Genomic DNA, 6,763 nt, shown 5'->3' on the forward strand with positions numbered 1-6,763 from the left:
TCCTAAGAGTTGATGTTGTCTGCCTTGGAATGAAGAGGTATATGAAAGTTTTGGAACTCAGATTACTTAATAAAAACTCTTTCTTGATCATTGTGATCAGAGAAGGAATATATTCAGGGAACATATTTGACCTGGATATTGGAATGTGCCATTGTCATGTGCCGCTGTGGTATTTCAACGTGTTTAAGAGAAATAATGCCTGAATAATTTAATTAATTTTATTAATAATGCCAACATTTTAATAAAGGTTGCCCATTTGTTTGTCTCTTAGACCACAGAAAATAATCATACTGGACTCATGTCTTGTATGTCCATTGGAAGAGGCATGGAAATCAGTCATAAATCAGTTTAAAAAATTAATGAGAGATAGTCTTTACCAAAAAAAAGTGAGCTTATTCCAATGACAGGCAGAGAGTGGCATTATGTCACTCTTGGACAAAGGAACTATCATTATGTGGGGACCACACTCAGCTTTGTGATATCTAAGCAAAAGGACCTGTTACCAGGGTGATTGAATGGAATTCACATTTGACTTGAGGACATTTGTAAACCTGTTTGGAGTCAAATTGTTGAGGTTTGCTCAACTTTCAGAACCTAAGGTCTTGAAACGAGGATTAAAGAAAAGGGGAGTCTAAATTAATCCAAATCATGATTCATTAATAGTTATTTCTTTCACTAAAACGTTGAGTGTCCAGGGCATAAAGTTAAAGGGCATATACATAGTGATAGTAGTTCTAGTTAGGACACAATAATAACCATGTTGATTTTCTTGAACATTAAATAGAAGCAGTCCTAGCATAATTTATGTACTAATTTTGTGTCAAAATTAGACAGAGCAGAGTTCTCCTTTTCTGATTCTTCCAAATCATCTTCCCAAGCACTTTAATCATCCCTAAGTGGTCAGGGTATCCTGGGATGATTCCTCCTTCATGCTGTAGAATGAAGGGTGAAAAGATGAAACACAGTAAGAATCACTCCCTAATCGCATATCACAGCCAAGATGATGTGATCATAAGGGCAAGAACTGCAGTCTTTTGAGATTAATCAGAGCCCTGGGACCCATAAGAACCTTTCTTCCACTTTTCGAAATCAGTCCCTATTTAATCTGTTTTGAGAAGAATTGAAAAGCTTCCAATCCAAAAGAAGAGATCATTGTCAATCCCTGAAAGAATAAAGGTGATAAAGATCTAAGAGCATATGAATATTAGATCCCCAATATCTGAAGTATTTCTTTTATAGTCAAAAAAGAGAGCTCATTTATCTGTCTCAGAAATTCCCAGGGGCTTCTCTGCTTGGATATCCCACAGATTTTCCATGCCTCACTATTTTCTGGACATGCATGGTGAGGAAAAATGACAGCTCTATCCATTCAGAGAATCAAAGTAAAATTAGCCTGCCAAGTAAGTTAGGCATCTGAGCTAACTCATATAACCCAGAATTTATTTTTATTAGTATTTATACCAGAGAAAATAAGTTATAATGAAATTTTTGGATACTACATTTTTTCCCAATACTGGAGGGCCTAGGAATAGTAGGTAAAACTATTTTGATGAATTCATAAGGTAGAGCAACAAAATGTAGGGACCAAAATGAAGTTTTGCAGTCTGGGAGACATGGTTTCATTTCCTATCTCTTGTATACATGTAATAGAGGATCCTGAGCCAGCTCTTTGAACTGTCATTGCCTCAGACAACTCAACAAAACCCTAAGGTTCACCAAATTTACAATTACATTAAAGGAGATGTGCCTCATATTAAGGAATTCACATCCAAGAAAGATGACTTTAAAATTATTTACAGGACATGGATATTTTCATGTGAGTAGAAATTAAAAGAATTTAAAACTGTAAATGACATTAGAGATAGAAATATCAGATTCAATGACAATATTTCTAAGAGAAGAAGTCTGTCATTTCAGTTCAGGAAGGAATGAAACCCTGACTTCATACTGTAAACTTTCTGGTTGGGACATCCATCAAACTAATATTGTTTGAAGCTTAGAAAGTAAAGAACTATGATAAAAGGATCCAAAATACTGTATATAATAGCTCATATCTTTTACAGATATGGAATCTGAGGAATCTTAGAAAGGAGAAAAGCCTTGCTATAGTTTAAGGGTTGGAGTTGATTGACTCCTTTTATCAATCACCTTACCACATACACCCCTAACTAACCTTAATAAAAGGGTCAGAGGAAGGATTGATTGAATGGTTTAACTGACCCTCAGATTTCAAAAATAGAATAAAAGAATTAGACCTGAAAGAAATCTTAGAGGTCAATAAGCTCCTCTTCTTCATATAGCAGATGAGATAACTGAGGCCCAGAGAAGCAAAGTAAGCTCACACTGTTAGAAAATGTCAGAGGTGAAATCTAACCAAAGTCCTCTGGCACCCAATCCAGTCTTCTCATTCTATGATGTTTTCCATAACAGTGAAGACAAAGTTCATAATATGCTTATAATCAATAGACTTTGTGATGCTGAGATGTGTATCAGTAGAAAATGTTTCAACTGATTTGATTATTTTTTTACATCTTTTTGAAATTTCTGGTTTTTAACATTAATTTCTTCTCCCTTCACTTGTTCCTCCATAGAGAGACAATTCTTAGTACAAAAAAAGATAATGGAATATAGGAAGTGGACAGGTGAAAAACTGTAAGGAAACTGTTCAGCAAAATACTCCAAATATTTCTAGCAAGGTAGGTAATATTCCAAATTCCTAGATCTCACCTCTACTATGAAGAAAGGGAGTGTATTTTATTCTCTTTTATCTAGTCTCAAGCCCACCTCTTCTCATTCAAATGTTTGGGGTTTTTTTCTGTTTTCTTTTTTAAATAAATTGCTATTATTCTTTCCATTTACCATTCTCCAGGTTCTTGGGAGACAATTTTGAAATTTTCATTGTGAGCAATTCTACCTGAGAAGTCAACAAAAATACAAATTAGGGCTTGGTTTACAGTTTCAAAATCAATATTTCTTTTCAGATATTATAAATTTAATGGGAATGGACAACATCTAAAAATGTTGCTAAAACTTTCAGGTTTGTCATGAGTACATCTCCCCACTCCAGAGAGCCAGGTTTTACAAACAGACCTCTACTACTTTGTTACTCTGCTTGCATCACCTTTTCCTATAAGTGTTTCCACTTTTCAATCACCATCTCTTAATAGCAGTTAATAATTCAGTTCATTCAGGTACCAACATCTGTTCAAGCATTCCCACTATGAATGGACATCAAAGTTTTCTTTTTTGCTACAATAAAAAGTGCTGCTATCAGTATTTTCTTGTTGATAAGATCTTTCTGCTTGTCATGTAACCTTCTTCGGTATCTATAACTCACAGTGGGAATTCACTGTGAGTGGATGGATATTCCTGTGATTTTCTTCTCCAAATTGCAAATTGGTCCTAGAAAGTGAGGAATGTCCAACCAACCCTACTTAAATCAATTAATCCCATTTTTGTCATCCTTGCTATTTTATTGATAGTAAAACCTAAAAGTGATTTTTACTGGTATTCTTTTTATTTATGAGTGATTTGGAATTAATCCTTCCTTTTTTAACTTCATTTAACTTTATTTATTTATTTAACTTTATTTAACTTTATTTTCACCAATATGCACATTTTAAGTTACAAAATTTCCTTCTAACCTCCCTTCCCAAAACCTTCCCTCAGTGGCACAGTCAGGTTAGCATTGTCCATGCATATTTTCAAAAACATGTTTACAGATTAGTAATTTTTGCTATGAGGAATTAGGATTAAGGGAAAGAACAACATAAAAGATAATTTCTTGAAGTGTTCATCAGATTCTGAAGGGTTTTTTTGTGAGTTTTGTTCTGTTTTATTTCTCTTCCTCTGGATGGGGAAAATATAGTCCATAGTCAAGCTAATACATTTGTTCTAGTTCATTGAACTGCTGAGAGGAGTTGCTTCCATCGAGGATTTAGGACCATCATTCCTAAAGATTTTGCAATTCCTTTGAGATCTATTCTTGTCTTTGACCACTCAAGTATCAGGAAAGAATTTCCATGGACTAATAAATTTATTTCCATTATTAAGAATTTAAGGTTTGAAAAATTCTTTCTATGAATTATTTCACTCAAATAATCATAACTGGGGGTGGCCAGATGGCGTAGTGGATAAAGCACCAGCCCTGGAGTCAGGAGTACCTGGGTTCAATCCAGTCTCAGACACTTAATATTTACCTAGCTGTGTGGCCTTGGGCAAGCCACTTAATCCCATTTGCCTTGCAAAAACCTAAAAAACCCACCAAAACAAAAAAAAATAATCATAACTAAAATTATTATCCTCATTTGAAAAACAAGGTAAGGGGGCTTAGAAAGGTTATATGTCATGCTCTATGCCAAGCAGCCAGTGATTACCTGAAGGGAATTTTAAATTTAGGTCCTCTTGTCTCTAAGCCAATGTTCCATCTTTTAAACAATACTGCTCTGTCCTTGGACCTTTTCAGAACAAAGTTATAAAAAGAAATATTTAGTAGCAATGAGGCTGGGGCAATGCTGAAACACAGTCCTTGGAGAAGTATGCATAAATCAGGGTTTTCTGAATTATCACCTTGGTAAAATAATAATGATAATAATAATTAGCATTTCTAAAGCAATTTAAGAATCACAAAGCAGCAGACACGCAGCTCATTTTAAACCTCATAACATCAATGGGAAATAGATTCTAATATTATCTCTATTGTATAAATGAGAAAACTAAGGCAGAGGAGGATTAAATGACTTGTCCGGCTTCATTAAAAAAACACAAGTAGATAAATAGGGAAAGAGAGAAGAATGGATGGAGGAATGGATGGATGAATCATAATTTCAATTTAAACATCCTGATTCTAAGTCTAACATGCCTACTCACTGTAACAATGGATTGACTCAGACATTTCAAATTGTCATAATAAAGGGAAAGGGGGTATGATGTGGGGAAAATAATTTAGAAATACTCCAATTACGTCAATGCAATGGATTCTACATCTATTAAAATATTCTCATTTTAATTCACTTTTTTGTGTCTTGTACCCTTTGGAAAACTGGTAAAAACTCTGGACCTCCTATTGAGATAATGTTTTCAATTTATTGAAGAAGATGCTAAATTTCAGTTAGATGCTAATGAAAATAAACATGTATATTGCTACCAAGTTTACAAGCTGCAAAAATTTATCAGCAATCCCTTTGCAAGTCCATGACTAAGAATCCTTCACTTAAAGTTTGATCAGCCAAAGGAACTGGGGATATTAATCCTGAAGAAGAATTGGGATGAAGCAGGAGGAGGAAATAGGAAATCAAAGCTATGATGAAATAATTGAAGTCTTCTTTTATTAGGAAGAGCCAGTCTTATTCTTTTTGATGCCAGAGAATAGAACCCAGAGTTCTAAAGGAAATTGAAAAAAAATAATCTGAATGTCAGGACAAACTTCCCCATAATCCAAGCTCTCTAAAATGGAGTAGAATGATATTTCGTTGGGGGATTTGGTCTTTATAGTAGTGTTTATTCCTCTGTGAGGAAGTCATAGAGAGGCAATTATTCTCTCACTTGATATTTGTTTCCCTCATGAACTCTACACACTAATTTAAGGCAAGTCAGTATTCTATGATATGTATGGTGTCTTTCCTCCTTGATGACTTCATCACACATATCTTGTTCAATACTTTGAACTTCTATCTTACTCCTCCATCTTGTCTCTGCATTTTTAAATATGCAAAAATTAAATTAGTACAGAAGCTTTTGGACACTGTTGTGATTTAGTCTATGTACATCTTTTTTCAAAACAGAGAGGGAGAGAGGGAAAGAAAAGAAAGAAAGAAAGAAAGAAAGAAAGAAAGAAAGAAAGAAAGAAAGAAACAAAGAAAGGAAGGAAGGAAGGAAGGAAGGAAGGAAGGAAGGAAGAAAGAAAGAGAAGAGAGAGAGTAAGGAAGGAAGGGAAAGAAAGAGAGAGGGAGGAAGGAAGGAAGGAAGAAAGAAAGAAAGAGAAAGAAAAAGAGGGAGGAAGGAAGGAAAAGGGAACATGTAAGAAAGAAAGAACAAAAGAAAGAGGGAAAGAACTAAATAAGAAAATAAGGAAGGAAGAAAGGGAAAAAAACAAACAAACAAAGAAACAAAAATTAAAAGAAAGAAGGAATGTATAAAGAAAGAAGTAAGGGAGGGAGAGAGAGAGAGAGAGAGAGAGAGAGAGAGAGAGAGAGAGAGAGAGAGAGAGAGATTGAGACAGTCACTAGCACATAGGCAAAATGCAAATGTATTTTTCATTTCATTAATAACTTCTCTTTCATTTATTCTATTATTTGAATTTTAAAGGGCTATTTAAATGTCAGTTTGTACCTGGAAAATGATGTGGAATTCGTGGTAATCAATCACTGGCATCTCTCCAGTTTTGTTTTGTTTTGTTTGTTTGTTTTGTTTTGTTTTTCCTTTTCATTCCTACCTGGAGGAGGAATACTAAGGAGATGGAACTCCTCTCAAGATTGAAAAATCTCTTTTTTTTCCCCCTAGATACTCTTCATACTAATATTCTCTAGATATATCCTCAATCTCTGGTTTACACCTCTCTTCTATTCCATTCACCTTGTTTTGAAGTCAAAGTTCTGATGTCAATGACCCTTTGAGTTACTACTTGCAGGGTTTCTCTATTTAGTATCTTGATCTTTTAAACAAAGGGCAATTTCTAATGAGACTCAACTGGGCTGGCAAGCACATTTTGAAGGGCCATTGGATAATTTGAAAGATTTATTGGCTTCATATTTGATCAAGAAGG

The sequence above is a fragment of the Macrotis lagotis genome, chromosome 1 (genome assembly GCF_037893015.1).
Source record: "Macrotis lagotis isolate mMagLag1 chromosome 1, bilby.v1.9.chrom.fasta, whole genome shotgun sequence".
Classification (NCBI taxonomy): Eukaryota; Metazoa; Chordata; class Mammalia; order Peramelemorphia; family Peramelidae; genus Macrotis; species Macrotis lagotis.